General features: G+C 44.2%; 1 protein-coding gene across 12 annotated transcripts in view; it reads right to left on the bottom strand.

The window, feature by feature from the left end:
• The window catches only part of SEMA6D (semaphorin 6D), a 430059-nt gene that overhangs the window by 41325 nt on the left and 364585 nt on the right, over positions 1-24149 (bottom strand). The window contains exon 1 of one of the 12 annotated variants that reach the window (XM_081170003.1): positions 14570-15221. The exons of the other annotated variants lie outside the window; for them this stretch is intronic. The gene's annotated coding sequence lies outside the window, so the exon portion shown is untranslated. Of the gene's footprint in view, positions 1-14569; positions 15222-24149 lie in introns of those variants that run through there. 12 annotated transcript variants of the gene reach the window in all.

Raw genomic sequence — 24149 nt, 5'->3', positions numbered from 1 at the left:
CCAAAGCTGCTTAGGTCTTTAAAGGTCAGCACCAACATTTTGAATTGTGCTCGGAAATGTACTGGGAACCAACGCAGATCAATGTTACATGGTCCCGGCAGCTGTTCCCAGTCACCAGTCTTGCAGCCACATTCTGGATTAGTTGTACTTTCTGGGTCACCTTCAAAGGTAAGGTAAAGGTAAAGGTACCCCTGCCCGAACGGGTCAGTCTTGACAGACTCTGGGGTTTGTGTGCCCATCTCACATCTATTGGCCGGGGGCCAGCGCTGTCCGGAGACACTTCCGGGTCACGTGGCCAGCGTGACAAAGCTGCATCTGGCGAGCCAGCGCAGCACACGGAACGCCGTTTACCTTCCCGCTGGTAAGCGGTACCTATTTATCTACTTGCACCCGGGGGTGCTTTCGAACTGCTAGGTTGGCAGGCGCTGGGACCGAGCAGCGGGAGCGCACCCCGCCACGGGGATTCGAACCGCCGACCTTTCGCTCGGCAAGCCCTAGGCGCTGAGGCTTTAGCCCATAGCCCCACACAAAACAGGGCTAGTTCAGTATTGACTGGCAGTGGCTTTCCAGGGTATGATCCACAAGGCCTCCTTGAAAGGTCTGAGAATTTTACCAAGGGTATAATGGGGAAAATGTTCTGCTAGGCAACCTGGTCTCAAGCTGTTTAGAGCTTTTATGTGATAAAACCTTGATTGCAGCTCAGTACCTAACAGGCAGGCAAGTGCAGATCTTTCACCATGGGTGTAATACGTGTACAGCCTTGAGCATGCTAGCTGCTGCATTCTGCACTGGCTACAGATTATTAAACAAGTGCAGCCCTATACACAGTATATTACAGTAGCGTTACCATGGGGCTACCAATGCATGAACCAAAGTAGCCTGATTATTCCTATCCAGGAATGGGCATCAAAACCCCAAACTGGTAGTGGGTGCTCCATGCCACCAAGGCCACTTGGGCATCCAGTGACAGAGCTGACTCCAGGCACTGTGTACCTGCTCCATCACAGGGTGTGCAACCCCATCCAAAACAGGCAATACCTGGATCCAGAGATCCTCCACCCTCAGGGTCTCTGTCTTGTTAGGATTATCTCAGTTTATTACCCCTCATTCAGCCAGTCGTCAGAGATGATGCGATTGGAGTTGAGCAACACCTGGAAAGGTGCTGATTCCCTACTCCTGTGTTGGTCATTTGTGCCTTCAAACCCAGTGTCTAAGCTACTGTGGGGTTAGGCAAGGTACACAGCCTTTAATGAAATTCTTAAGCCCGACTCCTAGATCCCCTGCCCAGTTTTAGCTGAATCACAAACCTCTTATAGTCTTCTAAAAATGGTAGCTAAGGAGAGATGGTCTGTGATCTGAGCAGCGTGTAAAAATGCAGAGGGGAAAAGGGGTCAGCATTTGCAAAGCGTACAATTGGAAAACTTTCGTAATCCCCCCTTTTTTTTTTGCCCCAGATGAGCACTGGTTTACAAGAGTATTCACGGGAATGCAGGATGTGATTCTAGACCTGGCTACCATTGCAAGCTTGAGCTCATCCCAGTCCTTAATTGATTTCTGGGCCGGCTTGCTTGAATGAGGTCATTTTGGAATCAGCCCGGATGGGGGTACTACTTGGCAAAGCAAATTGCGAGGGAGTTCTTAGCCATTAAGAGCTGACCCGAAAAAGATGCATTTCTAACTGTTAATGATGTTTCTGCATCACAGGTCCACCAGTCCAGAACTGATGGGCTGCCCTCTTTGCCAAGATTGATGAGCAGCGGTGGCTAACAGACACTAATGATTCCTGGCATTTTCCCTCTGCTCTTCCCCGTCCCGACAGCCTCCCATGATGAAGCATCTAACATTAAATTGCTAATGAATAAACGTAAACAAACCAGAAGGACTAAGCTGGAAGGAGAAAGAAACAGCACAACCCAAATGCAACCAAACACAAGGTATTTTGTAACACAACCGTTTCAGAGTGGGAGGCAATAAAGCATGTAAGAAGGACTCTGCTGTCCTTCTCTGGGGTGGAGAGACATTTTTGGTCCAAGGGTCACATTTTCTTCCAGGGGCCACAAGCCAGTGATGGATGCGGCCAGAGTCAAAAGTGGGCAGAGCAATTGATGTGGTCTTAGCTTTGCACATGCAAAATTACAGTAATGCAAAAACCACACACACACACACACTTTTCTATCCTCCATGAGGAATGAGGAATAATCACAGTTCAAAGACACATGTTAGACATGTCAGCAAAACACTCAAGAAGGGTGTGGAGGGGACCAAGTGTGGTATGTAGCTAGCCTGGGGAGAAAGAATGGTCCACTAAGAGTGCTGGGGGTTGGACAGATAGGCCTGGAGAGCTTTTCTGTGCATCAGCTGAGCAGCCTCAACAAGCCTCTGGCTTGCGAGGAGACCCTCCTCAGAGCCTGAAGAGGATGTCCTCTTTGGACTCCGAGGAGGGTCTCTGCATGAGCTGGAGGGGTGACAGGACTTCGTCAGCTGACATGCAGGGCAGTGGCTGTTGCTACTGCTGCGCCACCCCACATGCCAGCTGTTGGGCGGGGAGGCTGAGCACCCTCAGCAAAGCCCCACTGGCCCACCAGCTCATGAGGAGACCCTCTGCAGAGCCCTAAGAGGTCCTTTTTGGGCTCCAGGGTGGGTCTCCGCAGGAGCCAGGAGGGTTCTCTTGGGTCCACCCCATTTTACGGAACTTTGCGCATGGGCACAGGGGTTTGGAACATGACCCCCGGAATAAATAGAGACTAATCTGTACAGGAAATCTAAAAAGGCAACTGCCTACCTGATGAAACTTTGAAGAGCTTTGCTCTGTGGCTAAAACAACAACAACAACAACAACAACCACAACAACCACAATAACAACACTATAAAATTTATATACCACTTGATTTTAAAAAAAACAAATCTTGGTGATTGAAAACCCTCTCAAATAACAACCACCACCTGCCCTTCAGCAGAAGGTCCTAGGATGGGTTGCAGCCTTATAGAATACAGTATTAAAAAGTTAAAATAAAAAAATTCCTTCCAGTAGCACCTTAAAGACCAACTAAGTTAGTTCTTGGTATGAGCTTTCAGATACCAGTGTATCTGAAGAAGTGTGCATGCACACGAAAGCTCATACCAAGAACTAACTTAGTTGGTCTTTAAGGTGCTACTGGAAGGAATTTTTTTATTTTTTTATTTTTTTTATTTTATTTTGACTATGGCAGACCAACACGGCTACCTATCTGTAACTAGTATTAAAAAGTTGAAAGCAAATCACAATCTCAACTAGAGTCGGTTCTAATATTGTGTCTGTGTATTGATAATAATCAGCTAAATAGTTTGAGGATCTATACAATTTTGTAACATGCAGAAAACAGCATTCGCAGAGAAATCAAAGACTGGAACTGAGGGAAGCCGGGGGGGGGGTGGGGTTTTGTGTAGGAGGGTGGGGGGAGGGAGGAAAAAATGGGGAAAAAATAAGGATGATATGTTTTTGGATAACATGTTTTGTTTTAATTTTGAATTTAAAAAGTTTTTAAAAATAATAATAATATTGTGTGTGTGTGTGTGTGTGTGTGTATGTGTGTGTGTGCGTGCGTGCATTTAGTGCCAACGGGGAAATTACTTCCCCCATTTTGCGGGAAACGGACGAAATATTCCACACTCCATTTCACAGCCGCAGCCCTGGATAGTAATATTGATAGACCTCAAAGAGTTGTTCTGAGATTTACTGAGAATAATGTATCACTTGGAAGGACAGCATAAATATCATCCTGGTTGCCTGAAGAGAACAACAAGGCCTTGTGAAATTCTCATCGAGGCAGTTACCTGCATCAGGACAAAACCCGCAGGTCAGTTTCTCTTTGCAAGTGCGCTCAGGGGACAACCGAAGTGCAATCCATACTGAAGGCAGGGGTGTAGGCTGTGCAATGAATCAGGGAGTGGTATTTGTGCAGGCCTGGGCTGTCACCCACCAAACTGCTCTTGATTCACGAGGCACACTATGTACTCTAACACCAGCTATGACGAATGGACTGTCTAGACATGAATTTGCAACCAAATCTAGGAGGTCGCTTAGTATAAGGAGTTAAAAAAATACAACAACCACAACCCCACCTCAATCACCACAGCCCAGGCACCTGAAGTATGGGAGTAATAATAGGACTGCCCTACCTGGCAAGGCTATTGTAAAGGTTACTTGCACAGTTTGCACAAAGCGCCTACATGAAACTTTATATTACCATTGTCGAACCTTTTATTTTGACTTCCCAGTACTGGGGGGGGGGGCACGCTATGGTCTTGACACTGTTCTGCTTATTAAATGTACTGATGCATTTGAATTTGCATTTATCACTTTTATTGGCTTTAAATTTTGTTCTTCTACATGTATTTTAACAAATCTGTTTTTATATTGTTTTAATTCTACTTTAATTAAAAAGGTAAAGGGACCCCTGACCATTAGGTCCAGTCGTGGCCAACTCTGGGGTTGCAGTGCTCATCTCGCTTTATTGGCCGAGGGAGCTGGCGTACAGCTTCCGGGTCATGTGGCCAGCATGACTAAGCCGCTTCTGGCAAACCAGAGCAGCGCACGGAAACACCGTTTACCTTCCCACCTATTTATCTACTTGCACTTTGACGTGTTTTTGAACTGCTAGGTGGGCAGGAGCTACTTTAATTACTTTACAGCTATTATCTTTGATATATTTTTTTAGCATTTTGTGTTTCATTTACATTTGTTTTAATATTTGTGAGGCGTCTTCTCGGAGAAAGGCGGAATGTAAATGAGTAACACCACCACCAACAAGAACAATTTAAATTATGTTTGTTGACTTGTCTTCTAAGGGTTGTAAATTGCCTCAGGATTGATATGGAATGTGGTCTATACATTTTTTTAAGAATAAAAATAATAAATTAACAATAAAAGAGGGTACATAAAGGCAGCATGATTTAGGAAAAAAGAAGGAGCCACACATGGGACATGAATGAAACCCCATTCCTATTGACTCAGAGTTTTTCCCATACCATCTGCCTAGCTATTTACACTTATGCTTTCAAGGGGTCCGGATAGTTTCCACTACATTATGTGCCTTCAGAATACTCTTTGTGCTAGATACAGAACTTAAGGCATAACTACCTTGTCTCATTGATTTCAATGCATCCTAAGTTCAACTGGCCTAGCCTGGATTCAACCCAATGTGTCCTTGCTACTGTCTTTGTCTGAAGCCAATTAGCCACTTAGGAAAGCTGTAGTAGTTAGAGTAGTTAGAGTAGAGCTTTCCAAACTATTCATGTTGGTGACACACTTTTTAGACATGCATCATTTCGCGACACAGTCATTCAGTTTTGCATCATTTCGCGACACAGCAATTGAGTTTTGTGTCATTTCGCGACACAGTCATTCAGATTTACTAGCAAACCAAAGGTTAAACGAACCCTTTTCCAGCCCTGGGAGGAGCACGGAGAGCATTTGCGCAACACACCTACACATTGCAGCCAATGCACAGTTTGGAAAGCTCTGAGTTAGAGAGTTTGACTAGGGCCTGGTTTCAAATACCCACTTGGCCATGAAGCTCACTGGGTGATTGATGGTTGATTATTTAATTTCTATACCGCTTACTGGTAATATTTTTAAAAATCTCTAAGCAGTGTATAGAAAACTGAAACAACAACAGACCACTTAAACAAAATATTGCAAAAATACACACTTAAAAATGCTACATTAATACAAAGATTAATATAAAGGCAATGACTGATTTACGTGCATCCAACAGACATGTGACCCGGAAGTGCATCATGGCGACCTGGAAGTGGTTGGAAAAGGGGGCGGGGGCATAATGGGACATGGCAGGCTTATGCCACTCCACCATCATGTGTGATGACTTGGAACACAACCCCCATGCAAATTGGGGGTTGCCGGTATATATAAATTGATGTCAATTCTTTTTCCTACTGACACACCTTCCCTCTCAGCCTCCAGGTTCAAACCCAAACAATCCCTCAGCTCACCCACAAAAAAATCTAACACTGAGAAAAGTTCCTGGAAAAAGCGGGCATTGCCTTAGTCTTTCTCACTAGACTTGCTTTTTATGGGGAGGCCCAAGATGGGTGGTACTTCTTCTGGCTGCCCAATGCTGTTTCCCATTCAACTGCACTCTCCACACTCAGTTCCGGGTACAGCAAGTTTGTTGAGTTTGTTGGTCCTACAGATTCCCATCCCTCCACTCACAGCTCTTTCTTTTTTAAATAATAATTTTTATTGGTTTTTACAAATATTTTCAAACATAATAACATTTTCACATAACAATATAATAAAATTTTGGCTATATAAGCCTGAGACTTCCCTCCTCCCCGGCTGATGGTTTTCAAACTTATTCTCTATTATTGCATTTTCTTATATTTTTATTACTATTAAATCATGATCTTATATAAATGATTTCTAAGTTGTACTTAATAATAAATGGCAATTTTAACCTCACAAAGCTTCTTGTAGCCCTACTAGCGATGCCAGTTTACAGTTGTCTTTCAAATATAACATAAATTTATTCCAGTCTTTCAGGAATGTCTGGTCCTGTTGGTTCCAAATTTTCCCTGTCAATTTCGCCAATTCGGCATAGTCCAGTAATTTCATCTGCCACTCTTCTTTCATTAGTAATCACAGCTCTTTCTTCATCCTCTCCTCCTCCTCCAGCTGCTGTCCAAGGTTTATCTTGTTCCTCTAGTAGCCTCATTTGAGGAGTTAATTTTTCAGCCACAGCTATCTTCCATGGTGTTATTATGACCTTGAGAAGGCCACTGCCTCTCTGCCTAACCAACCACACAGAGCTGTTGTGTGGATAAAATGCAGATGTAAAGAACCAGGTATTCCACTTTGGGGTTTCTTGGGGGAAAGACAGGATATCAACAACAACTACAACAACAACTGATGGGTTGTGATTTTCCCAGGAATATCTGGGTAATAGGCAGCGTGCTAGACTAAATGGACTTCTCATTTGATCCCTCCTGGAAGATCTTTTTGAGGTTCAAATCCTTGAACAACCATCGAGGTCATTAGATGGTTATGATCAAACTGCTGTACCACTGACAAACCTACCAATAAGGTAATTTGGATAAGAATTCCAAACCGCCATCCAAAAGAGTAACCTTTCAAGTTAAGTCCTGGAGTCATTTGTTTCGAATAAACAGAAAATCAGCAGACATCAGAGAAGACCCAATTGATCTTCTCTGAGTTAACCACACTTATGGATTGCGAGTTGCTCTTCTTGCCCTTGGAGAGCTGTATAAATTGGTTGACTGACATTGGAACAGTTGGTGGGCCGCACTTCTGTACACTGCGGCCAGAGAGTCAGATGGTAAAGTTACACGGAATGATTTCATGCCTGCATGTGCCAGGTTCTTACAGGAAGGTTTACAGGAAAATAAAAACTGGGATTTGAGGGGAAATATGGTGTACTGTATATTACATGAATGTCCCCTTTCCTATGAGTAGAGGTAAAGGTAAAGGGACCCCTGACCATTAGGTCCAGTCGTGACCGACTCTGGGGTTGCGGTGCTCATTTCACTTTATTGGCTGAGGGAGCCGGCGTACAGCTTCTGGGTCATGTGGCCAGCATGACTAAGCCGCTTCTGGTGAACCAGAGCAGCACCCGGAAACACCGTTTACCTTCCCGCTGGAGTGGTACCTATTTATCTACTTGCACTTTGACGTGCTTTCAAACTGCTAGGTTGGCAGGAGCAGGGACCGAGCAACGGGAGCTCACCCCGTCGCGGGGATTTGAACCGCCAACCTTCTGATTGGCAAGCCCTAGGCTCTGTGGTTTAACCCACAGCGCCACCAGAGCAGTGGTAGATGTATGCAATACCAGGAGCACAGTCAAGTTGCCATTGCATGAACTGACCATTGATCCCAATGAAATCTTCAAGACATGTATAGGATTGCATCCTAAGTGCATACAAGTTGTAGGTAGGAAAAGCACTGATGCCCTTGGGCTCTGCTTGTGGGCTTCACCTAGGCATCTGATTAGCTGCTGTAAGAACAAGGTGTGGAACATGATGGGATTATGGCCTGATTCTGTGGGGCGTTTCTTATGTTCTGTCAGCTTGAATGAAAAGAGATGCAGAGGCTCAGACTTTGGCAAGTCTCTGGGAAAGAAAACTAAGAATGCAGCCCACTGAGAATCTCTCTCTCTCTCTCTCTCTCTCTCTCTCTCTCTCTCTCTCTCTGCTGTTGCAATTCTGACTTGGTGAATAGATGGAATACTTCACAATTCTGCTGAGCAAAACATTGAGTTGCCCAGAGTCCCTTCTTGAGGACCAGCAGCTCCTTGAACCCCTTTTAGATAAAATAAAAAAATTCCTTCCAGTAGCACCTTAAAGACCAACTAAGTTAGTTCTTGGTATGAGCTTTCGTGTGCATGCACACTTCTTCAGATACACAGTGTATCTGAAGAAGTGTGCATGCACACGAAAGCTCATACCAAGAACTAACTTAGTTGGTCTTTAAGGTGCTACTGGAAGGAATTTTTTTATTTTGACTATGGCAGACCAACACGGCTACCTATCTGTAACTGGAACCCTTTTAGATACTATTTTCATTGCAAGAATACTTTCAATTTCCCAGAATCATGTGGCCCTCTTTGAAAAGCGATGCAGCCTTAAGTTGTTAAATCCCTAAGAGAATTGCTCGGAGAACATGTTTGTCTCTGAGCTCACTACTGGCGAGGACCTGACCTCGGAGAACACATCCTGGCACACTCTCATTAAAGACCTCCTGAGTGGAAGAAAAACCTGCAACAAAGGCAAAAAATTTCATGGGAACATGAAGGTGAGATCTTTTTATTCCTGGTAATCCCTTTTAAATAACTCTCACCTTTTGCTCTCTCATTCTGTCAAGGAAAGTGCCTATAACTGCAGAGAAGAAAGATCTTGCCCAGTGCAGGAGATGAAAAAGTCTGATCTGAGCCAGATTAAGTCTGCAAACCCTGTCCTGTAATTTATGTTAGCTTTTTTTGGTTGGGGGGCGGCGGGATAAGGCACGAAAATGAACAGGAATAAATCTGCTCAGAGTCTATCCAGATTAGCCTAGTTGATCTGTTAAGTAACAAGCTTGTCCACCCTCGAATTGGAGCAAATTGTTGCTGAGGCACTAGAGAAGAGGGCCACCATGCTTTTTGGGTCTGTGTGCACATTTACAAAGGGGAGAAACTGTTGTAGACACCCCACTTTCTACATTGGTTGCAGAAGAATGCTTCTTTCAAGCCTAATTTCAGTAGGGGGGGAGGAGTGGGGCAGATACCCTGCAGGCATGAAAGAACATCTCTGCAGGCCCAAGTGTGCCCACAGGCATGGCACTGCCAACCCCTGCACTAGAGAGTGTAGGTTACATTTTTTGGAAGTGCAACAGCACGGATCATTCCGTTTGTAGCTTAAGGGTTAATTATGTAATTTTTGAAGTAAACTAGCCAGGAATGGGATGGGGGAGGTGTGGCTTAGCAATAAGAAACTGCCAATAAAACAAAACTTTAAAATTAATTAGACATTAAAACATGTATCAAATATAGACAGACAGAATAAAATTGACAAATGTACATCATAAAGTTTGTCTGGGTATGGTTGCCTAAACAAAATAAGTTTTAGCATGCATTGAAAACAGTACAGCAAAGGTGCCTGATTAATAATAGTAATAACCACGATTATAATATAATATTTCTGCCCTGGATATCTGATGGAAACCTTCGCTAGTATGTTTCCACTGGCAATTGAAGACTTTTAAAAAATTATACAAGCATTTCCAGACTATTGATCACCAACTTGCTCATCTGTATCTTTCTTTAGCTTATTTGCAATATGGTTGAGCAGTCTGTTTCAATCGTTTCATAGAAGTAATGCTTAAGACAAGGATGAAGAACTTCAGACCTGGGGGTGGGTCACATGCAACAGCTACCTGTCCCTTTAAGATCCCCTGAGGCCACACCTCCTTTGCTAGGCCACACCCCTCAATGGACCTGCTTCTTACCCTGAGCATTTTTGCCTGGAGGGAATGAGTCCTTGAACTCCAATTATGCCTCTTGCTTGCCTGGATGAAGGATATAGAGACATGTTTATGTGCACAGTGGTGTACTGTGCTAATGTAAAATTTACATTCTGTGCTCTCCTCTAAGTCATGACTTCAAAGAACTAGGAAAACTTGCTAAAGCAACCGAGGCATTGGAGTCTCTTCCCTCCCTTCTCAAATGTCAAGGTTGACAGGGTCTATTTTGTTCTACCTAGTCTTTTATCAAGCCCATCATTTTTGTCCGTCTGTCTCTGAAGTAGGTCGTCTGGGCTGTAACTTACTATTCCTGTGTAGTTCTGTGTGGCTTCAGAGCACCTCTACCAATGTGAACCTACGAGGACCCTTCAATTTTCATCTGAGGCTCTTTCCAGGGTGCCCCCTCTGAGGTTCAGAGGGTGGTGGAAATGAAGAGAGCTTTTCAGTGGTGAATCCTCGCTTGTGGCAGGCTCTCTCCAGTGAGGTCCACCTGGTGCCATCATTAATATCCTTTCAGTTCTAGCTAAAAACTTATCTCTTCTCTCAGACATCTGATGGATTATGAAGATTTTGCTGTCTACTGATGATTAGTTTTGCTGTTTAAGTTTCAACTGCTTTTATTGTAATACATTTTTCTTTTTCTGATTTCAGGGCATGCTTCAAATTATTTTGCAAATAATATGTGCAAATAATATTTATGTGAAACAGTAGTACAGTGGTACCTTGGTTTACAAACTTAATCCATTCCGGAAGTCCGTTCTTAAACCAAAGTGTTCATAAACTAAGGCGTGCTTTCCCATAGCAGCGGGGGACTCAATTTACAAATGGAACACACTCAACAGGAAGCGGAACATGTTCTTAATCCAAGGCAAAGTTCACAAACCAAGAGACCTACTTCTGGGTTTGCAGCTTTCTTAATCCAAGTTGCTTATAAACTAAGCTGTTCTTAAACCAAGGTACCACTGTAGTAGTATTAATAATGAATTGCAACTCCATCATTTTCAAGACTGATTCCAATATACTTGTGGCCATTCCAATATTATCGTATTTCAATTAATTTGTTTATGTAACACTTATATGAATCAACATTAGATATTGCCACAATTCTGCCTTTTCCTATTTTGCAATTATTGCACATCTGCAAAAGTATTTTTCTTTTCTTTTCTTTCTTTTGCACAAATCCACCAAAGTTTTTGTGGAATATTGGTCACATTGAAAACCAGCTTCTTTACACAAAAAGCTATGAAGAATACTGGGTCAACCAACCTGGAAACTTATATCATAGTCTTAAACAGAAATTGTACTGTGACACCAACGATGGTTCTCATCTATGGGTGAAACACCCATGAGGCCAGGGGAACTCATGCTATTGAAGGAACAGCAACAACTTTTGCCTAAGACTGCAAAACCAATGTTGCAATGCAACACTGAACGAAATACACATATGATCAGGACCTTTCACTGAAGCAAACAACTCACATTATTGAAGGAACTGCAACAAGTCCTATTTAATGCTACAAAACCACCAATGATGCAACCCAACTATGAGTAAAACAGATGTACAACAGGGACTTTCAGCTGAAGCAAGCAGCTAGTGATTTTGAAGGAATGACAATCTCACGGATCTGGCCAAAATTTGAACAAGCAGATGTTTGGGGCTAGGACAATGGAACAGGATTTCACACATACAGTACTGAGCTCCATGAATCATATCACTGGAGTTGAGTGAACCCTAACTAATGGTAGGTTGTAAGACATAATCTACTTATATCAGATCATTCCCATTAATTTTAGTAGGACTATTCTGAAGAACATGTTTTTAATCACTGCCACTAGGTCTGTTACATCCAAATTAACTAAACACTTTTATATCCCACCTTTTGTCCAAGAAGATCATGGTGGTGCAACATGACTCCCCCCCCCCCCTTTCCCCATTTTATCCTCACAACAAAGCAGGTTGGGCTGAGAGACTGTGACTGCCCCAAATGTCACCCAGCTTTGTGGCCAAGTGAGGATTCAAACCTTGGTCTCCTACTCTAACCACAACACCACTCTGTAAATGGTCTGGACATCAACAAAAATGCATAACTTACAACAGTGAGGAAGGTCCATACTTGTCATACAGAAACGAAGTGGACTCTTCATTCAAACTAGCTATTATTCACAACAGGGTACAGATCCCCTGGGTCAACTGGTTGGGGAAATCTATAAACAAGACAATGACTCACACCATTAGCTGCAGGGCTATTGCGATTACCGTCGATCAATCTTGGATTACAGCACAACATTAGTTGGGCAGAGGCTACAGAATACCATCCTTCATTCTTCATTAGGCAGCCTATGGACCAAATCTAACCTGCCAGACTTCTCAGATTGACCCTTAGAGATGATATCTTTTCTTCCCCTCAGCTCCCTGCTACTAGAGCTGGGAGTCCAAAAACATTTGGAAGGCCACAGATTCCTCATTCCTAACCTGGTAAATGCTAAATCCTCAAGGGCCCTCAGGAAGAGGAACTGATCCACAAATATCGCCTAGCTCTTAAGTTTTTGTTTGTTAATAGATCCTGGCACGGTCGGAGTGAAACAGGAATAGCGACGTTCCCAAAAAGGGGAGTCAGGAGTGAGGGGAAAGAGAGGGAGGAAAATAAAGCACATGGGCCTTTGTTTAATTTGCAGTGCCTTTCAAATTAGTTATGAAGTATGAAATAGCTGAGTAGTGGTTTGAGGAGTAGCAGCAACACTCACAAGTTTAGTGAATAAATTCAACTTCTAGACAGCTATGGAAAATGATCCTGTGTATGTAGCAAGAAGTTATATGCACAAAAGAAATATCCTGTATGTTCCGGTTTGGGGGGGGGAGGCAATATAAAAAGCCCAGAACACCCCCCTCCACATTTGGCTCCCCCCAAAATTGCTAGGAATTCTTCACAGGGATAAAGGTAAAGGGACCCCTGACCATTAGGTCCAGTCATGACCGACTCTGGGGTTGCAGCACTCATCTTGCTTTATTGGCCGAGGGAGCCGGGTTACAGCTTCCGGGTCATGCGGCCAGCATGACTAAGCCGCTTCTGGGGAACCAGAGCAGCGCACGGAAATGCCGTTTACCTTCCCGCTGGAGCGGTACCTATTTATCTACTTGCACTTTGACGTGCTTTCGAACTGCTAGGTTGGCAGGAGCTGGGACCGAGCAATGGGAGCTCATCCTGTCACGGGGATTCAAACCGCCGACCTTCTGATCGGCAAGTCCTAGGCTCTGTGGTTTAACCCACAGCACCGCCTGCGTCCCTAATCTTCACAGGGATACCACCTATGTATTTGGAGCTGGCTCAAATGTGGGTGGAAGTGGCTATTGTTGCTTAGGAATCACAGTCTTCTTCCCTCTCCTATTGCAAAAGGTTGTAGTCAAAAGCAGTGGTTTCCACAGAGCATCTTGGAGAACGCTGAGATCATGTGAACATGTTGTGATCGTGTTCAAGCCTCCCTGAAAGATCACTTGCCCACCACTACCGAGAATTCCCAACGACGTGCAGAATGGAATTGAGCACTGGGTGTTTTCCAAGGCTCACAGTCTGTGCACGACTACTGTGAGGACCAATGGCAAGAGGGGTGCTTCCTGCCTTGGCAGATATAGACCTGGCCCGAGTGGCCATCCATGCCCTTTGCACGTTAAGAAGAAGAAGAAGAAGAGTTTGGATTTGATATCCCGCCTTTCACTCCCCTTCAGGAGTCTCAAAGCGGCCAACAATCTTCTTTCCCTTCCTCCCCCACAACAAACACCCTGTGAGGTGAGTGGGGCTGAGAGACTTCAGAGAAGTGAGACTGGCCCAAGGACACCCAGCAGCTGCATGTGGAGGAGCGGAGACGCGAACCCGGTTCACCAGATTACGTGACTACCGCTCTTAACCACTACACCACACAATGGCAAAAGCTTCACAACAAATATTCGGGAGCTCCTTTTCCTGCAAGTGGAAATGGAAAGTTCCCCCTGGAGGCTTGCAACTCACCACACCTTCCGATTTCTTTCTTTCTTTTTTTGCCAAGGCAGAGGTGGCAACTCTGTAAGGTCCGATAAATTATTGTACCGCCTTAAGTTGGCCTCCCTACTAACAAATGTACATTTTGCATGTAAATGAAAGCTTTTAATCCACTAGCTCCTAAATTACTCAGAACATGGTTTGTTGTTGTTTTTTAACACCGACAATTCCGTGGGGAGGAAGGGGGAACTCTGCGCATGATAAGGAGCAAATAAGCAATCTGTTGCTTTAAGATACTGCAAAAGCTTTAAAGAATAACAAAAAAGAGCTATGTATTAACACCTCTTGATCTGTTTCAAAGTTGTTGTGGTTTCATTTATTTTATTTTATTTTTTAAAAGGTTTATAATGAAACTACTACTGAATATCACAGCTTTGATCTTAATTGGCTTCAGTTATTTGCAAGCTTTTAACTTTTCTGGGAGAGCACCACATCGCTCTCTCTCCCCCCCCCCAATCCCTCCTACAAGCTGACAGAACGCTTGGAAGCGGATAGGGTGACTTTTAATGATGCAAATACTCACTGCTTGATTAGACACACTTTGAGGACAAGAAGTCTCTTGTGGTAAAATAAATAAATAAAAATACTCCGCTCCAGCTGGAAAGGAAACCAAGGCACCATCCTAAACCATAAGTGATGGCTTCAATTAAATTGATTTAAAATTCATTTTTTGACAGGTCCATTTTGCTCCGTTTTCCCATCCCGTCCCTACCACCGCCACCCCCCTCCTTCTTTCGCCGGGGCGAAGTGAAAAATCTTCCAGCCGAAAGCAGCCTTTTGTTTCCACGGATAAATCTACTGTCAAAAGTCCTCTCTGTTTTATATCACTCCTGCGGGACAAAGCTGCACTTGACAGTTTGCCAGGGTCTCCGCTCTCGCTGGGTTTCTAGGACAAAGTGCAAGGTACCGTTGTTTATGCAGGCTTCTGATTAACTATCCTGACAGGTCTATATACTGTTAATTTAAACTGACTGCCTCACACTGCGCCCCTCAGATCATTATGCCATTTTATTTTATTTTTTGCATCAGAGGCACCCCATGAGCTCCAGATGAACACAATGGAAGTTCAAGCCTATGTATGCTGCGTTTTCACAAGCCTCGCCCCTCACTCCACTCCAGAAGACATAATGACAACTCCTGGGGGGTCTGGGGGGCCTTGCATTTAATCACACAACGGGTGCTGCCCAGATAACAGTGGGTGACATGTCTACATGAGCCCTGAAACTGAACTGGATCAGAGCAACAATGGAAGGTAGCAAGGCTCAAGGGGCAGCGCCCATGGGTTTGCATGCAGAAGTTCCTGTGTTCAGTCCCTGGCTCCTCCTGTTAGAAGAAGAAGAGGAAGAGGAAGAGGAAGAGGAAGAGGAAGAAGAAGAAGAAGAAGAAGAAGAAGAAGAAGAAGAAGAAGAAGAAGAAGAAGCAGTAGCAGCAGCGTTTGGATTTGATATCCCGCTTTATCACTACCCGAAGGAGTCTCAAAGCGGCTAACATTCTCCTTTCCCTTCCTCCCCCACAACAAACACTCTGTGAGGTGAGTGGGGCTGAGAGACTTCAGAGAAGTGTGACTGGCCCAAGGTCACCCAGCAGCTGCATGTGAAGGAGCGGAGACGTGAACCCGGTTCACCAGATTACGAGTCTACCACTCTTAACCACTACACCACACTGGCTCTTAGAAGGCTCAGGAAACAGATGGTAAGAAGGACCGACTTGTAAGACCCTGGAGAGCTTCTGCTCAGGAGACAATGCTTGGAACAGGAATAAGACCATGCTGTGGGTTAAACCACAGAGCCTAGGGCTTGCCGATCAGAAGGTCGACGGTTCAAATCCCTGTGACGGGGTAAGCTCCCATTTCTCGGTCCCTGCTCCTGCCAACCTAGCAGTTCGAAAGCACGTCAAGTGCAAGTAGATAAATAGGTACCGCTCTGGTGGGAAGCTAAACGGCGCTTCCGTGCGCTGCTCTGGTTCACCAGAAGCGGCTTAGTCATGCTGGCCACATGACGCGGAAGCTGTACGCCGGCTCCCTCAGCCAGTAAAGGGAGATGAGCGCCACAACCCCAGGGTCGTCCACAACTGGACCTAACGGTCAGGGGTCCCTTTACCTTTAGCCGCAGTAAACAACTAGGGGGAGGACCCTCGGCACCAGTTGTCCCATTACTTCCAGGGATTAGAACAGGAATGGGGAGCCTGTAGCCCTCCAGATCCTGCTGGACTCCAACTCCCATCAGTCCCAGCCAGTATGGCCAATGGTCAAGGGGCGATGGGAGTAGCAGTCTAGGAAGCATCTGAAGCGCCAGTGGTTCTGAGGCCTAGATTAGAAGGAACTTTGATCTCAACCAAACTTTTCCAGGAGATGTGTTTATTCAGGTGTGGGGAACCTAAAGCATGGGGTGGAGTGCCGATGAATGTGGTTTTCAGGCTTCTCTGTCTAACTGTTGTGAATCTCTTGAGGCTATAAAATGGATCGGACAAATGTACGGAGAATAGCAGTGCAATCCTGTATGTGCAGACATTAGAGAGAACTTCCTGGTGGTACAAGTTGTTTGAGAGGCTGCCTCAGAAGGTATTCATGATTAAGCAAAGGGTGGGTGCACATCTATCAAGTAGGGCTGGGTGGTATCTGGTTTTCAACATCATGATATATCACCAGCTAAATATTGAAATATACTAATATATCACAATGTCTGAAATGTTTCTTGGCTGCTTTTTCCTCTCCACCTTATTTCCTTCTCCCTCCTTAAGGATAAAATAAGGTAGGGAACCAGACAGAGGGTCTTCTCGGAAGTGGCGCCCGCGCCATGGAACGCCCTCCCATCAGATGTCAAAGAAATAAACAACCGTCTGACTTCTAGAAGACACCTGAGGGGAACCATGTATTGGGAAATTTTTAATGTTTAATGTTTTACAATTTTTTATGTGCTGTAAGCTGCCCAGAGTGGCTGGGGGAACCCAGCCAGATGGGTGGGGCATAAATAACAAAATTATTATTATTATTATTATTATTATTATTATTATTATTATTATTATTATTATTGAAGAAACAGCCGATATATGTTACCCATCCCCACAGCTGAGCAAGCCCACTTGCCACACTGGCTTGCAGAACACTCCTGGCGCTGGAGGGAGTTTCAGACGCAATATATTACCTGCTCAGAAATTCTGAAACTGTTATCACGCTCTGAACTTCAAACCAGTTTCAGGCGATACATTGACATACCGCCCAGCCCTGCTATCAAGGATACCACAGTAGTGGGCTTCTTGCATCATCAATCTAAGGGCCACATTCCTTTTGGGGCAATCTTCCAGGGGGCACATGTTAGTGTCGGGAGAGAGCGACATAAGTGGGCGGAGCAACAAATGCAAAAATTATCTGTGTGCCAGTTTTTAAACACATCCCTCCCCATCCAGGCCAGGAAGCAGAAATATCAGGCTGCAATGATACATGCTAGCCAGGCAGTGCCAATGAGGCCTGGGGAGAGGAATGTGGTCTAAGGAGAGTCCAGTGGACCAGATGAGGTCTTGAGGTCCTGTGGTTCTCCACCCTTGGAACTTTGGGGCTTTCTTCAGCTTTAGGATCCCAATATTTTCAGTGTTGGTGCTCAACTTTAAAGCCCTAAGCAGCCTTGTTCCAGTATACCTGAAGGAGCCTCTCCACCCCCATTGTTCTTCCCGGACACTGAGGTCCAGCACCGAGGGCCTTCTGGCGGTTCCCTCCCTGCGAGAAGCCAAGTTACAGGGAACCAGAAAGAGGGCCTTCTCGGTAGTGGCACCCGCCCTGTGGAACGCCCTCCCACCAGATGTCAAAGAGAAAAACAACTACAGTGGTACCTCTGGTTATGTACTTAATTTGTTCCGGAGGTCCATTTAACCTGAAACTGTTCTTAACCTGAAGCACCACTTTAGCTAATGGGGCCTCCTGCTGCCGCCGCGCCGCTGCCGCGTGATTTCTCTTCTCATCCTGAAGCAAAGTTCTTAACCTGAAGCACTATTTCTGGCTTAGCGGTGTCTGTAACCTGAAGCGTATGTTATCTGAAGCATATGTAACCCGAGGTACCACTGTACCAGACTTTTAGAAGACATCTCAAGGCAGCCCTGTTTAGAGAAGCTTTTAATGTTTAATAGACTATTGTATTTTAATATTCTGTTGGAAGCCGCCCAGAGTGGCTGGGGAAACCCAGCCAGATGAGCGGGGTATAAAAAATTATTATTATTATTATTATTGTTATTATTATTATTATTATTCAGCTTACTGCCAGGTAAGAGCAAATATGGCAAGACCCTATCAGTAGCTATTAAATGTGACAATGAAAAAGTGGAATGCCAGTATACCTCTGTAAATCAGACGATGGGGATGAGGAATATTTTCACCATTGCGCTCTGACTTCCAGTAAAATCTGGCTGGTTGCTAAATGGGAACCAGCCACCTTCTCAAATTTAATTGACAATAGCTGTGACGAGTTATTTTGGTTCTCTGGTTGAGAAAGCACCCTCTCCCACAATATATTGATTGGTGTAGAATACACATGCTCTCAGCCGCTACAACATTAACTCCATTTAATCCCGAGAGCCAGTACAGAAACCAAAACCTGGAAGGACTCTGAGCCATAAATCTCATGGGGTAATGCTGGGCAAGTCTGTTTTATCTCTTAGCCCAGGAATGTATAACCTGTGGCCCTCGGGACGTTGTCAGACTCTGACCATTAGTCATGCTGGCTGGAGCTGATAGGAGTTGAGAAGCTACCTCGCAGCGTTGTTGTGGGGATAAAATATTCTGGGAGCAAGAAAGAAGCACTTCCATCCTGGCCAAGGACCATTCTTCTATTACATGATTTTGCTAACAATTCCATCTAGTTTCCATATTAAAGGTAAAGGGACCCCTGACCATTAGGTCCAGTCGTGGACAACTCTGGGGTTGCGGCGCTCATCTCGCTTTATTGGCCAAGGAAGCCGGCGTACAGCTTCCGGGTCATGTGGCCAGCATGACTAAGCCGCTTCTGGCGAACCAGAGCAGCACACAGAAATGCCATTTACCTTCCCGCTGGAGTGGTACCTATTTATCTACTTGCACTTTGTGCTTTCGAACTGCTAAGTTGGCAGGAGCTGGGACCGAGCAACGGGAGCTCACCCTGTCGAGGGAATTTGAGCCACCGACCTTCTGATTGGCAAGCCCTAGGCTCTGTGGTTTAACCCACAGCACCACCCGTGTCCCATATAGTTTCCATATTAATCTCTATCAATATGTAGATATGTGTTTTGAAATGTTTAAACTACTGAGAACAGAATCACAACATTCGAATCAGCGTGAAATCCAATGGAGAGACTTTCCTGAGAAGAAGGACTGGTTGTTAAAACTACTCTGGGAACTGAAGCTCTCTGAGGAGAATAGGGGTCTCCTAAGAACTCTCAGCACCTTTAAAGGTAAAGGTAAAGATAAAGGGACCCCTGACCATTAGGTCCAGTCATGTCCGACTCTGGGGTTGTGGCGCTCATCTCGCTTTATTGGCCAAGGGAGCCAGTGTACAGCTTCCGGGTCATGTGGCCAGCATGACCAAGCCGCTTATGGCGTACCAGAGCAGCACACGGAAACACCGTTTACCTTCCCACTGGAGTGGTACCTATTTATCTATTTGCACTTTTGACGTGCTTTTGAACTCCTAGGTTGGCAGGAGCTGGGACCGAGCAACGGGAGCTGACCCCGTCGCGGGGATCCGAACCGCCCACCTTCTGATCAGCAAGTCCTAGGCTTTGTGGTTTAACCCACAGCGCCACCCGCGTCCCCTTCAGCACCTTTAGCAAACTTCAGTTTCCAGGTTTCTTTGAGTGAAGCCATGTCCATTTAAAGTGGTTCAATACTGTTTTAATTGTATGGTAGGGATGTGACCAGAATTATATCTGAATCAACAACATTGTGGCATAAGCTGGTCTCATGGGGTCAGGGTACCAGATTCAAATTTAACACACTGTATTGCTTTTAATTGTGAAACAATTAGCTAATGTGCTGCAATAACGGATCTGTAAATGCTTCTTTCGTGTTGGAAAACAGCTTCTGCTGCGAGCGTTTCATGGTCTCTCCTTGCTCAAAGAAGATTAAAACTTTAGAAGCATTTGTTTGCACCGTCACTCTTATTTACTGTTTTACATCAAAAGGCATTAATCTGCCATGTGGACATCTCATATTTCTCATCTGAGACAAAGTGCAATAAAAACATGGAAGTCAGGGAAAGGCAAAACCAATTTTACAACACAGACTGAGCAATTGTTTTGCAGCATAGCCCTCAAATGTAAAGACTCTTACATTTTCTTTTTTTAAAAAATTGCCTAATCAAATGCAGACGCTGTTCCAGTCACGCTAAATTTTCACATAATGGCAGGAGAACATTTCTTTCTAGCCGAGCGCCGGGCATTTGGATCACATTATTACATTTGCTACTGTGTGGTTTTTGTTTTTTCTTTAACTTTGGAAATGTGCATTTGCAAACGCATTTTGTACTGGTGTGAATGCCTTGCTCACACAATTGCTACAGCGGGAAATGTTTGCTCTGCTCTGTTATTAATAATAATAATAATAATAATAATAATAATAATAATAAGTCTGCAAAGGTGGGTTTGCTACAATGCATCCACACCATACATTTAAAGCATTATTATACCATTTTAACCAGTCATGGCTTTTCCTGAAAGAATCCTGGGAACTTTAGTTCAAGAGTGCGGAGACTTGTTAGCTGAGAGCTACAATTCCCTGAGTTCCCTGGAAAGAGTGATTGACTGTTAAACCTCTCGTGGTTTGACAAAACAGAACGTTGCTGGCCTGCTTTCTTTCCATCCCGGATGAATTCACAAGCCCTGTTGTCTGAGGTTATAAGGTCATTATGATATCTGCATCCTATTAACTTTTCCATTATTTTGCTTTGGATTTAATCCCAAGGTCTTCCCCTCCGCAAGTCATTTCCCCCTGGTCTCTGGTTCCCCGTTTCTGTCTCTCCAGTTACATCATAAAAGCACTCCAGCATCATAGGAACATGTCCCATGATGCAACAGTCTTATTATTTTAACGAGGGGAAATGCTAGGAATAAACCCTTCCTCCTTGTTTGCAACCTTCAAGGTCATTTTGCGCCACCAGTAGGATCAAATGGTAAAGGTTTTTCCTGGATTGCTTCTGGGTTGTTGTAGAAAACGGTGTGTTAATTAGGCTGAAACCAACTCGCTAACATGCCAGTTTTCTATGTACAGAGGGGTGGCGATGTGCCCTACTTTACAGAGGAGGGTAGTCTTCTATTTTAGGGGTGGGGAGCCTTGAGCCCGTTGACCAAATGCGGCCCTCTGAGCCAGAAGCTCCATGCAGACAAAACCCTCCCTTCAGAGTTTTTGCCTGGCTGCAATGTGTGAAGAACTGTGAGTGGAGAGACTTTGTGCTGGCCACCAGGCAATGGCTTTCCCTACCTGCTTTGCCCCACCCTCCAGACTGAGGAGTCTTTTCCCTGACCATGCCTTTAAGAATAGCAAAAGCAGTTGGGAAGAGAGAAGAGGTGTTCATAAAACAGTTGTTGTGAGTCTTTGTTTCTCAATTTTGATCCTTTTACATGGTCTTGTATGTAATTATGCTTTGAGACTTGCTGTTTTTTTAACTGTTCATAGTTTGTTTGTTTATTTATTATATTATTATTTATTGCCATTGTTAAGTATAAACTGCTTCCTTATTATTTGATGACATTTAATTTTACTGTTTACCATTATATTCTAATGGCTTATTGAATATTGCTTTATCTGATATGTTTGTTTCAAAGTTTTGTTTATATTACAACTTTTTGTACTGGGTCAGATTGTTATGAATTGTGTGATATCTGCTGTTTTTTATTATTATTTTGGGGGGTTTCTTCAGCTTGTAAACCGCCTTGCGTATTGTAATATGGAAAGGCAGTATGAATACAAATTAAAAGTGAACTGAACTGAACTGAACTCTTGCCTAGCTGGAAGCTGATGGGGTTTATTTAGATACTAGCCTACTGTACATAGGCTAACAACTAAAATGTATAGTTGTTGCCTCACTCACTTTTGTCTGTGGCCCCATCCTCAATGGCATGTGGCCCCCCAGCAGCTTGCAAAGAAGGGAATGCGTCCCTCTGGCTGAAAAAGGTTCCCTACACTTGCTCTGTTGAAGACATCTGTTTGTAGAGCACCCAGTGTAAATCTGCTTTAAAGCTGAATAATTGTAACAAGGGAGGTGAGAGGCCTCAAGGTGTCTATCAGTAGTTAGCACCTGAACAGCAGCAATGTATAGGTAGCAGCCTTGTATAGGACAGGTAGGGCCCAAGAAAGGTTTCTTCTTATTCTCTGATCTGGTCTTTATTCTGGGTAAGTTCTCATTCACTCTGATGCAATGCAAAAAAACAAGACAAAGAACTTTCTAAAAAGCAGCACAGGCTTTAAAAGGTCTAGACTTGACAATGGAAGCAGACGAAGCAGGCTTAGAATGGTTTGCTCAACCCCTGTAAAAGCAGCTCATAAAAGACGCATTAGAAACAAGCTCTGCTCCGTCTGTTACTAAAAATATATATATATATATATATATCCATAAACTAAGAGGTGATGCAATCGGGTCGTTCAGGGCCACGACTGCAAGATTTTGTGCTTCTGGATGGGGAAAATGAAACACTTTTCAGCGACACATCTTTGAAATCTCCCATCTTTAAAAAAGAAGGGAAAAAAGCAAGCATCAAAACCTTTCAGCTCGACCCCTGCTGGAAATATAATTAAGCTGCAAAATGTGTCATTTGATCAGCGTTGTCCAAGATTACCCAAAGTCATGTGGTTAAAATATCTGCAAGTCACCTCCTATTATTAAGCCACGTTCTACACATGTGGAGCCTGGATAGCTCAGTTGGTTAGAGCGTGGTGCTGATGATGCCAAGGTTGCCGGTTTGATCCCCTTATGGGACAGCTGAATATTCCTGCGTTGCAGGGGGTTAGACTAGATGCTCCATGGGGTCCCTTGCAACTCTACAATTCCATGATTCTGTGTAGCAAAATGAGGTGGTGTAATGGACTGTACCACTTCTGGCTTCAGTTGGACACTTCTAATTGCTACATTATTCTTGTTTACCCTCCCCACCAAACACCCTTAAAGAAATAATAATCTAGTACGTACATCAAGGAGAAAGGTCTGCCTAGTCTGTGACCTGCGTGCTCATTTTCCACTTGCAAGGAGCTGATTTTTTAAACAAACAAACACAAAAGCAATTTTTTAAAAACCCCATGAAACGGGAACAGCTCGTTCTGCCGCATGTGTGCACCAGCCCGCCATTAACAAAGAATTAAGAAATGTCTCATTTTTCATTTCTGATATGCACACATATCGGAGCCAAGAAATTACCGCCCAGCAGCTGATCTCTCTGCAACCTGAAGAAAACCATTAGAGTCTGAGAGGCAGAAGATTTTTTATTGTTCCTTTTATGGACCACCTGAAACTGGGCTCTTTTTTTCCCTTGACAGATTTTTCCACTGTTTTCACACACTCCCACCTCCTCCTCCCACAGATCTCTTTCTTCAGGTGGAAAAATAACAGAGACCAGCTACCTCTGCGTCCCGTGCCAAAGCTGGCAGTCAACCAGCAGTGGAAAGCGAGCCTCTGCTGGCTTGCTGATTATCCAGTCCTAGGGAGTGAATGTGCCACTTAAGAACAATGCCAAGCCTGTTCTCTCTTGGGTCTCTGTGTGTCCAAGCTGTTATTATTTCAGTGCTGTTATAAATGTGAAGGCAGGTACAGTAAATTATATTCTTGCCTTAATTTTTAACCCAGCTTTAACTCTTAATGAACAGAGGGGAAACAAGGTATTTTATTGGGTCCCTAACACTATTAACTGTCTTCATTATAGGATTCTCTTTTAAGATGTGCAATTTTTCAGAGTCTAGCATTTTCCCTCGCCTCCTAATGATCCACTGCTCTTAAACCTCCTCTTGTTCCCCAACTGAATCTCTGGTTTCACTGCAATCTCTAAACCCTTCCCTTGCCTTAGGGTCATAAAGCATGGGTTGGACTCCAAATCCCATCAGTCCCCAGCCAGTATAATCAATGGTCTGGGACAGGCATCCCCAACCTGCGGCCTTC

This window comes from Podarcis bocagei (genome assembly GCF_964188305.1).
Source record: "Podarcis bocagei genome assembly, chromosome: 14".
Classification (NCBI taxonomy): Eukaryota; Metazoa; Chordata; class Lepidosauria; order Squamata; family Lacertidae; genus Podarcis; species Podarcis bocagei.
Note: the sequence above shows the minus strand (reverse complement) of the source record. Positions and strands in the feature narration are given on the sequence as shown.